Source organism: Oncorhynchus gorbuscha, unplaced genomic scaffold, assembly GCF_021184085.1.
Source record: "Oncorhynchus gorbuscha isolate QuinsamMale2020 ecotype Even-year unplaced genomic scaffold, OgorEven_v1.0 Un_scaffold_3353, whole genome shotgun sequence".
Classification (NCBI taxonomy): Eukaryota; Metazoa; Chordata; class Actinopteri; order Salmoniformes; family Salmonidae; genus Oncorhynchus; species Oncorhynchus gorbuscha.
Window position 1 is genome coordinate 40,001 of NW_025747613.1, and position 10,605 is coordinate 50,605.

Consider the following 10,605-nt stretch of genomic DNA (forward strand, 5'->3'; position numbering starts at 1 on the left):
CTTAACGGTTCTCTCACTGTCACCCAAAAGCAAATGACATTGAGGGCCAGCCTTCATTTTGGGCCTACTTTTCTAATGGTCGCTGTGCTTAGACCGAGCGAGCTACGGTCAAGCGGGGCATCTTGTTGAACTCGGCACGGCCTAGAGAATATGTAAATGCCATTGTAGGCTTTGTGTGTCTTTAAGCACCGCACTTTGTCACTCCATCCTTGCTGTGTGTGTGTTTCTGTGTGTGTGTGTGTGTGTGTGAGAGAGAGCTTTTCTTTGACATCTGTTGGGAGAAATGACTGACTTACAGTTTATGGGGGTTGCTTAATCACACATATGAAGTTTTGAAAAGATCTGACCTTTTTAACCCTTGGAAACTGCCACTGTGACACCATTTAAGGCACTTCCGGTTGGCACAGGAAGCTATAAATAAACTCATATCCTGATTGGGGTATGCCTTTACAGAATTCTGAGTTTTAAGTCTTTACGTTAAGAACTGAGTTATTTACGGAGGGTTTAGTGAGTGTGTGTTATTTCAGAAAATCATAGAAAATCACAGAAATCTCGCAGAGCTCCGCAGCACACTTTAAAAAGATTCGTAAGAACACCCTGCAACTGGATCTGTAACCGTTGAAAAAAAAACACCTATCCATGAACATCACCAATCTGTCGTTGTATGATTTCTCTTAAATGACGATAGATAAATGGCTGGTTCTTTTTTTATTGACACCGGAGGCTCCTTGACTTTGACGTGAAGTGGAAAAATAATTTCTCTATTTTTATTTTGGACCTTTAATCCCAGATAAATGGCCATAACTCAAAAACAGTTGAGGCCTAGACGCCATCTTGTTCAGGGAAAACTGGCTCTACTTCCCCTTAATATAAGAGTTGTATTCAAATATTGATACAACATGATTCTTCTACAAAGTCCTCCAATTAATGTAAATTTCCATGGAATTTGAAGCATTTTCTATAAAGGCACGGATGGGATTTGAACCCATGGTCTTCGGTTTACGAGACCGACGCCTTACCACTTGGCCACCATGCCACCCTATACTGCAAAATATATATATATATATATCAACATTCTGGAAAGTAGTAGTTGTGCAAATGTGAATTTGGCACACAAACTCAGTGGAGAAAGGACCTCATACACTCTGAGCTTCCATCCCATTTAATTTGCAGATAAAACGCAATATCAATACACTGTACTTTATATATACACCACTCCATTGAAACTACAATGAAATGATAGCAGCAATTCTTAAAACAGGTATGGACAGGGATCGAAAACATGAACTTCAGTTTTTGAAAATGATGCCATAAAAGTTGGCAACCATGCCACTTCTGTTCTATAAATGTACTAACAGTGATTGAAAGCATGTTCTTCAGATTAAAAAACCAAATTATTTAGCACATCTCTGTTTCCTGCTTAGAATTTCAACATATTGGAAAATAGAATGTGGGTCTTTGCAAAAAAACATGGAGAAGCTGGGGATTGAACCCAGGACCTCATACATGCAAAGCATGCGCTCTACCACTGAGCTACACCCCCTTTCTGGGAAAGAAAAAATTGTTTCTAATTTTCTTAAATTTCTCCATTATTATTGCAGGTAAGCCAGTTAAGAACAAGTTCTCATACACAACTGCGACCTGGCCAAGGTAAAGCAAAGCAGTGCAATTCATTTGCAGTCTGGACGTGGAGGGGTGAACATCTCCTGCTCTGACTGCAGCTGGAAGGGACTGCTGCGAGAGGACTAGGCCGCCTGTGATTGCCTTGATAAGGCGGAGCTTTACCTAGCATAGACTTACAGATGACCTGGAGCCAGTGGTTCTGGCGACGAGTTACACATGGAACAAACTAGCTCACAGTCAATAACAAAATAGAAGGGATTTTAAAAAAGGCAATAAATATGCCATAGTACTGAAGTAGTCACAATTTAGCAAATGAACACTGGAGTGATAGATGAGCAGATGATGATGTGCAAGTAGAAATACTGGTGTGCAAAAGTGCAGAAAGTAAATAAAAACAATATGGCGATGAGGTAGGTAGATTGGGTGGGCTATTTACAGATGGGCATCTCCTGCTCTGACTGCAGCTGGAAGGGACTGCTGCGCAAGGACTAGGCCGCCTGTGATTGCCTTGATAAGGTGGAGCTTTACCTAGTATAGACTTACAGATGACCTGGAGCCAGTGGTTCTGGCGACGAATATGTAGCGAGGGCCAGCCAACTAGAACATCCAGGTCGCAGTGGCCATATCAAGACAATTGACCTTTTCTTTACACTGTTGTGATGAAAGTACATTTCCATAATATCAGCTATCTACCATAAACGTCGAACAGGGATTGAACCCATGTGCTTCAGTTAACAAAAACAGATGGCTTTGCGCATCTATTTCATTCTTAGAATGTCAACATTGTGCAAAGTGGGAGTTGTGCAAAAGCTAATTTAACAAGTGAATACTCTCAAAAGACAAGTTGGGGAATACTGTAGGTAAGGGAATACCCCCTGTATTGGACAAAAATGAATGGGAAGTCATTGGCATCGGACAAACCATATACACATTGTCCAATACCACCCAATTCGGCGTTGATTCATGCAAAGTGTATTGCTCTTCCTCCCGGGGGAAGGACTGCCCGTTCCATGATCTCGCCATCACGGTTGACAACTCCATTGTGTCCTCCTCCCAGAGCGCCAAGAACCTTGGCGTGATCCTGGACAACACCCTGTCGTTCTCAACCAACATCAAGGCGGTGGCCCGTTCCTGTAGGTTCATGCTCTACAACATCCGCAGAGTACGACCCTGCCTCACACAGGAAGCGGCGCAGGTCCTAATCCAGGCACTTGTCATCTCCCGTCTGGATTACTGCAACTCGCTGTTGGCTGGGCTCCCTGCCTGTGCCATTAAACCCCTTCAACTCATCCAGAACGCCGCAGCCCGTCTGGTGTTCAACCTTCCCAAGTTCTCTCACGTCACCCCGCTCCTCCGTTCTCTCCACTGGCTTCCAGTTGAAGTTCGCATCCGCTACAAGACCATGGTGCTTGCCTACGGAGCTGTGAGGGGAACGGCACCTCAGTACCTCCAGGCTCTGATCAGGCCCTACACCCAAACAAGGGCACTGCGTTCATCCACCTCTGGCCTGCTCGCCTCCCTACCACTGAGGAAGTACAGCTCCCGCTCAGCCCAGTCAAAACTGTTCATGCCCTGGCCCCCAATGGTGGAACAAACTCCCTCACGACGCCAGGACAGCGGAGTCAATCACCACCTTCCGGAGACGCCTGAAACCCCACCTCTTTAAGGAATACCTAGGATAGGATAAGCAATCCCTCTCACCCCCCCTTAAGTTTTAGATGCACTATTGTAAAGTGACTGTTCCACTGGATGTCATAGGGTGAATGCACCAATTTGTAAGTCATCTGGATAAGAGCGTCCTAAATGACTTAAATGTAAATGTAAATGTAAGTTGTAACACTTTAAAAATCCAACAGGTGGCGAATCCGCTCCACCTTGGTTTTTCATATTGGAAATGTAACCCAAGTCAACGTCCAAAAGCAACATTTTGAAAAAATGATTTTTTTGTCAAAAACTTATCACCCCTTAAAAAAGTGCTTTCTGGACCGTTTTTCGAAATTCTTTCAATTTTTTGTCAATTACACATGTGTAAGAACTGTATGAATATACTTTTGTCCAATTTTATTATCATATATATATATTTTTTTTTACATGCGCATAAGTAATATGTTTTGTCCATTTTCAATATGATTTCATAGGAAGTCAAAAGTCAAAAGTCAAAAATGTCAAAATTATGTAAAAAACTTCACACACACTTAATAAAGTGCTTTCTGGACCGTTTTTTGAAATTCTTTCAAATTCTGTGTCAATTACACACGTATAAGAACTGTATCAACATACTTTAGTTGTATTTTATTATCATTTTAAAAAAACGTTTAACTTGTGCATAAGGAATATGATTTGTCCATTTACAATATGATTTCATCGGAAGTCAAAAGTCAAAGTCAAAAGTCACTTTTTTGGGGGCCAAATGCCATAAGAAATTTGACAAGCTCGATAATCCTGCAGAAATGCAAAATTGACTGGCCTGATGAACTCGGGATGGCCGGGCAGTGATAGTTGTTCCTTTCCATCACTCGTTGTGTTGATTTCATCATGTCCATTTGTTTATGTTTTCTCACTTTTGCAAAGTCACTGTGCATTTGCAATGTGGTTCAATGGGCATGTACCATCACGATTTTGTCATGCTATAAAAATCCTGCAGGAATGCAAAATTGACTGGCCTGATGAACACAGGATGGCCTGGCAGAGATAGTTGTTCCTTTCCATCACTCGTTGTGTTTATTTCATCATGTCCATTTGTGATGTTTTTTCACTATAGAATCATATTGCAAATGCACGTGCAACTAGTAACCCAAATATAAAAATATGGTTGTAAATGCATTTACCAGGACTCCTATTGTCCATGCCCGCTATGGGAGAACCCTACTACGGCCCTCTATCTATGGGGGCCGTCCTGAGTGCTTTATGGACTGTTTAAAATATTCTGATGGATACGCATTGTTGTGCAACTGGTGATTGAAAATAGGCACCTGGTAACCCAAAAATAAAAATATGGTTGTAAATGCATTTACCGGTCATTCTGATATTAATGCCCGCTATGGGAACACAGGATGGCCGGGCAGTGATAGTTGTTCCGTTCCATCACTCGTTGTGTTGATTTCATCATGTCCATTTGGTGATGTTTTTTCACTATACAATCATATTGCAAGTGCACGTGCATTTGCAATATGGTTCAATGGGCATTTACCATATGAAATTTGACATGCTCAAAAATGCAAAATTGACTGGCCTGATGAACACAGGATGGCCGAGCAGTGAGAGTTGTACCTTTCCATCACTCGTTGTGTTGATTTCATCATGTCCATTTGTTTATGTTTTCTCACTTTTGCAAAGTCACTGTGCATTTGCAATATGGTTCAATGGGCAGGTACCATCACGAATTTGTCATGCTATAAAAATCCTGCAGGAATGTGAAATTGACTGGCCCGATGAACTCGGGATGGCTGGGCGGTGATTCTGGTTCATCTCAATGGCTCGGTTCAAACCATAAAAAAACCATAAAACACGTAGTTATGTTCTAGCTGCGGGTCCATTTCTTATGTTACGTGTAGACCTTGCTGAGGCGACCCCGAATCCCAAGTTTCGGCTCGATCGGTCATTTGGTGTCCGAGCAAAACCCTAATTGGTGCTGAAAATCCACTTTTTTCCATGACTTGCTACGGGGTCCTTGAATGAGCTATCGGACAGAAACGTTGGGGTCTGTCTATATGGGACGAGACGGTCGCAATGCACCTAGTCTTGCGACTCTGGGACATTTCTAAATGTCGCCATTTTCGTGATGCAAAAATGAATAGAAGTCATTGCAAATGTATGAAGCTGTTTCTCGGTCCGAGAACTGTCTAGAGCCACCGTAACTCACCACGCACTATCGACCGGAGGTCTAGAACAGGATTCTAAAGTTTCGGAACTCTAGGTCCGACGGTTCTTTAAAAGTTCCAACAAGGTTAATTAATGCAGGCAGTGTATGTCTCTACGCAGCCCAATGGGTCCCTACTTCCAAGCTGTGTGTGTGTGTGATTTAGTTTTCCTTTGAAATTTTACGGGGAAAATGACTGATTTACAGTTCATGGGGTTGCCTAATCACATATATGAAGTTTTGGAAAGATCTGACTTTTTAACCCCTCGAAACAGCCCAAGAGACACCAATTATGGCACTTCCGGTTGGCACAGGAAGCTGTAAGTCAACACATATCCTCATTGGGGTATGCTTTTACAGAATCCTGAGTTTTAAGTCCTTACGTTAAGAATTGACTGATTTACACAGGGTTGAATGCACTATGTCTATCAAACTGCAGGCAGGGTATGGATAAACACTTTTAGGGTGATTTTAACCACTTCCGGTTGGTCCAGGAAGCTTAGAATCAACACAGGTAGACCTCATAGTGGTCTGATGGACTGTCATAGAAGACAGGTTCATAAGGCATTCATAACCCACATAGGCTTTAGGTTGAATTTAGAGGTGCAGGCAATGTATTCCTATGGGTCGAGAAGTCAATGCAAACTCTTTGAAGTAAACACCTTCTTTTAACTATTAAGGTTTAATGCCACACAGTCCAGGTTAGGCTTGCACGGATCGGGAGGACCTTAGGAACGTACCTGAGGTCGAATTGTGCTTCTCACCCTAACAGTTCTCTCACTGTCACCCAAAAGCAAATGACATTGAGGGCCAGGCTTAATTTTGGTTCTGCTTTTCTTCAAGGTCACTGCACTCAGAGCGAGCTACGGTCAAGCGGGGCGTCTCGTTGAACTCGGCACAGTCTGGAGACTATGGTGATGCCATTTTTGGTGTTGATTTCAGAATGCCATTTTGGTGATGGTCCCTCTCCGTTTAAACATATTGCTAATGTAGAAAAGTCAACTAGCAAATCAGTGTCCATCAGTCAATTAGATGTCATTCTGACACCAAACTGATACCAATTGACACCAAACCCACTTTTTACAACTCATTTAGAAGCCAACTATCACATATGTCAGAGCAGGCCCATTAATTCACAGGGCCTTTAGTTTAAAACATAATAAAAACGTAAAACACATAGTTACGTTCTAGCTGCGGGTCCAGGTCGGACATTATGTGAAGGCCTATGTGAGGCGACCCCGAATCCCGAGATGCGGCTCGATAGGTCCTTCGGTGCCCGAGTAAAACCCTAATTGGTGCTGAAAATCCACTTTTTTCCATGCCTTGCTATGGGGTCCTTGAATGAGCTATCGGACAGAAACGTTGGGGTCTGTCTCTATGGGCCGAGCCGGTTTCAATGCACCTAGTCTTGTTTCTCTGAGACTTTTCTAAATGTCGACATTTTCGTAATGGTCAAAATGAATTGAAGTCATTGCAAATGTACGAGGCTGTTTCTCGGTCCGAGAACCTTCTAGAGCCACCTAACTCACCACGCACTATCGACCTGAGGTCTAGAACAGGTTTCTAAAGTTTCGGAACTCTAGGTCTGACGGTTCTTTTTTAGCTCGTACAAAGCTAACTATTGCAGGCACTGTCAGTCTCTACACACCCCAATACGTCCCTCCTTACAAGTTGTGTGTCTGTGTGATTTAGTTTTCCCTTGACATTTTATGGGAAAAATGACTGATTTACAGTTCATGGGGGTTGCTTAATCACACATATGAAGTTTTGAAAAGATCTGACCTTTTTAACCCTTGGAAACTGCCACTGTGACACCATTTAAGGCACTTCCGGTTGGCACAGGAAGCTATAAATAAACTCATATCCTGATTGGGATATGCTTTTACAGAATTCTGAGTTTTAAGTCTTTACGTTAAGAACTGAGTTATTTACGGAGGGTTTAGTGAGTGTGTGTTATTTCAGAAAATCATAGAAAATCACAGAAATCTCGCAGAGCTCCGCAGCTCACTTTAAAAAGATTCGTAAGAACACTCTGCAACTGGATCTGTGATCTGTAATCTGTAACCGTTGGAAAAAAAACACCTATCCATGAACATCACCAATCTGTCGTTGTACGATTTCTCTTAAATGACGATAGATAAATGGCTGGTTCTTTTTTTATTGACACCGGAGGCTCCTTGACTTTGACGTGAAGTGGAAAAATAATTTCTCTATTTTCATTTTGGACCTTTAATCCCACATAAATGGCCATAACTCAAAAACAGTTGAGGCCTAGACGGCATCTTGTTCGGGGCCAACTGGCTCTACTTCCCCTTAATATAACAGTTGTGTTCAAATATTGATACAACATGATTCTTCTACAAAGTCCTCCAATTAATGTGAATTTCCATGGAATTTGAAGCGTTTTCTATAAAGGCACGGATGGGATTTGAACCCATGGTCTTCGGTTTACGAGACCGACGCCTTACCACTTGGCCACCATGCCACCCTATACTGCAATATATATATATATATATATATCAACATTCTGGAAAGTAGTAGTTGTGCAAATGTGAATTTGGCACACAAACTCAGTGGAGAAAGGACCTCATACATATATAGCATGCACTCCCCTCTGAGCTTCCATCCCATTTAATTTGCAGATAAAACGCAATATCAATACACTGTACTTTATATATACACCACTCCATTGAAACTACAATGAAATGATAGCAGCAATTCTTAAAACAGGTACGGACAGGGATCGAAAACATGAACTTCAGATTAAAAGACCAAATTATTTAGCACATCTCTGTTTCCTGCTTAGAATTTCAACATTCTGGAAAGTAGAAGTTGGGTCTTTGCAAAAAAAAATGGAGAAGCTGGGGATTGAACCCAGGACCTCACACATGCAAAGCATGTGCTCTACCACTGAGCTACACCCCCTTTCTGGGAAAGAAAAAAATTGTTTCTTATTTTCTTAAATTTCTCCATTATTATTGCAGGTAAGCCAGTTAAGAACAAGTTCTCATACACAACTGCGACCTGGCCAAGGTAAAGCAAAGCAATGCAATTCATTTGCAGTCTGGACATGGAGGGGTGAACATCTCCTGCTCTGACTGCAGCTGGAAGGGACTGCTGCGAGAGGACTAGGCCGCCTGTGATTGCCTTGATAAGGCGGAGCTTTACCTAGCATAGACTTACAGATGACCTGGAGCCAGTGGTTCTGGCCACGAGTTACACATGGAACAAACTAGCTCACAGTCAATAACAAAATAGAAGGGATTTAAAAAAAAGGCAATAAATATGCCATAGTACTGAAGTAGTCACAATTTAGCAAATGAACACTGGAGTGATAGATGAGCAGATGATGATGTGCAAGTAGAAATACTGGTGTGCAAAAGTGCAGAAAGTAAATAAAAACAATATGGCGATGAGGTAGGTAGATTGGGTGGGCTATTTACAGATGGGCATCTAAATTAGCAAAAGCTAATTTAACAAGTGAATACTCTCAAAAGACAAGTTGGGGAATTGTTATGCAGGTGAATGAGGACCCAAAAGCAACTTAACAGAAACAGAGTTTATTCCAGTCTTAACAGAAAACGACTAATCCTGAAATCTTTCACAGGTAATGTCCAAACAGGAATAACAGAAATCCTCTAGTCTGTAGAGGGGAACAACAGGAGAAGCGGCCACAGACTGCAGGTCGCTTCGGGTTGGCGCAGGCCGTAGCTGATAGGTGCCACAGAATTATGTTGAGTGAATTGCTGGACTTGCTCAGTTGGGAGAGCGTTAGACTGAAAAGCTAACGGTCCCTGGTTCAATCCCGGGTTTTGGCATCTGTATTTGTTCTTTCTTTATGCTCTGGCTTCAAGGAAACTTTCCACAGCTTTGTTTGTGGTCCTCAATGGTGTGTGCTGCGCTGCTCCTCTGAAAGTAAGTAATGTCTTGCTTTTTCATCTGACATTTTGACATCAGTGTTACATTAAAGTTGCTTGTCATTGCTACATGACAGTAGGTTGTCGTAAGACAAGGCTGCATGAAGTGTGAACTGCAGCTTTCTTGGATCCACAAAAAAATGTGTTTTTAGGGAATGCGGGCATCGATCCCACTAGCTATAGCATGCTAAGCAAACACAATACCAATTGATCAAATTCCCCAGCTGTTTGGAATTGCCACAAGGAGCAACCAAGCGTGTCCAGTCTTGTCAGGCTATGCTGTTGGTTGACTTGTTAGTTTGCGCTCCAGCACTTGCAGAGGCTCGGTGCATCTCAACAATTGTGCTCTGTAGCCAGCGGCCGGTTAGCTCAGTTGGTTAGAGTGTGTGATACACTGCTCTCTGAAAGTAAGTAATGTCTTTCTTTTTCATCTGACATTGTGACATCAGTGTTACATGAGAGTTTCTTGTCATTGTTACATGACAGTTTCTTGACATTGTTTACATGAGGGTAGGTTGTCGTAAGACAAGGCTGCATGAAGTGTGAACTGGAGTTTTCTTGGATCCGTAAAACAATGTGCTTTTGGAGAATGTGGGCATCGACCCCACTACCTCACGCATGCAAAGTATTTGAGCTAATTCCCCAGCCGTTTGGAATTTCCGCAAGAACCAACGTAGAGGGTCCAGTCTTGTCAGGCTATGCTGTTGGTGGACTTGTTTGTTGACGTGCCAGCACTTGCAGAGGCTCGGTGCATTTTAACAATTGAGTAAAATATCAAATGGCCGGTTAGCTCAACTGGTTAGCGTGTGGTGCTAATAACGCCAAGGTCATGGGTTCGATCCCTGTACTGTCTATTATGTACATTTTGAGTGTCAAAATTGTGAGTCACATGCATGTGAATTGTCAAGGGTGCCACAGAAGAAGTTGAGTTATTTTCCGAAATAGCTCAGTTGGGTGAGCGCTAGACTGAAGATCTAAAGGTCCCTGGTTCAATCCCGGCTTTTAGCATTTGTAACTGTTCTTTCTTTATGCTCTGGCTTCAAGGAAACTTTCCACAGCTTTGTTTGTGGTCCTCAATGGTGTGTGCTACGCTGCTCCTCTGAAAGTAAGTAATGTCTTGCTTTTTCATCTGACATTTTGACATCAGTGTTACATTAAAGTTGCTTGTCATTGCTACATGACAGTAGGTTTTAAGACAAGGCTGCA

At 42.3% G+C, this 10,605-nt stretch overlaps 4 non-coding genes across 4 annotated transcripts; all 4 read right to left on the reverse strand.

Moving 5' to 3' along the window:
• Nucleotides 1-964: 964 nt before the first annotated feature.
• trnat-cgu lies at nucleotides 965-1,036 on the reverse strand. Its single transcript has one exon. It is a non-coding gene; the product is annotated as a tRNA-Thr (tRNA).
• A 435-nt stretch (nucleotides 1,037-1,471) lies between these two features.
• trnaa-ugc lies at nucleotides 1,472-1,543 on the reverse strand. Its single transcript has one exon. It is a non-coding gene; the product is annotated as a tRNA-Ala (tRNA).
• A 6,352-nt stretch (nucleotides 1,544-7,895) lies between these two features.
• On the reverse strand, nucleotides 7,896-7,967 carry trnat-cgu. Its single transcript has one exon. It is a non-coding gene; the product is annotated as a tRNA-Thr (tRNA).
• Nucleotides 7,968-8,335: 368 nt separating this feature from the next.
• trnaa-ugc lies at nucleotides 8,336-8,407 on the reverse strand. Its single transcript has one exon. It is a non-coding gene; the product is annotated as a tRNA-Ala (tRNA).
• Nucleotides 8,408-10,605: the final 2,198 nt, after the last annotated feature.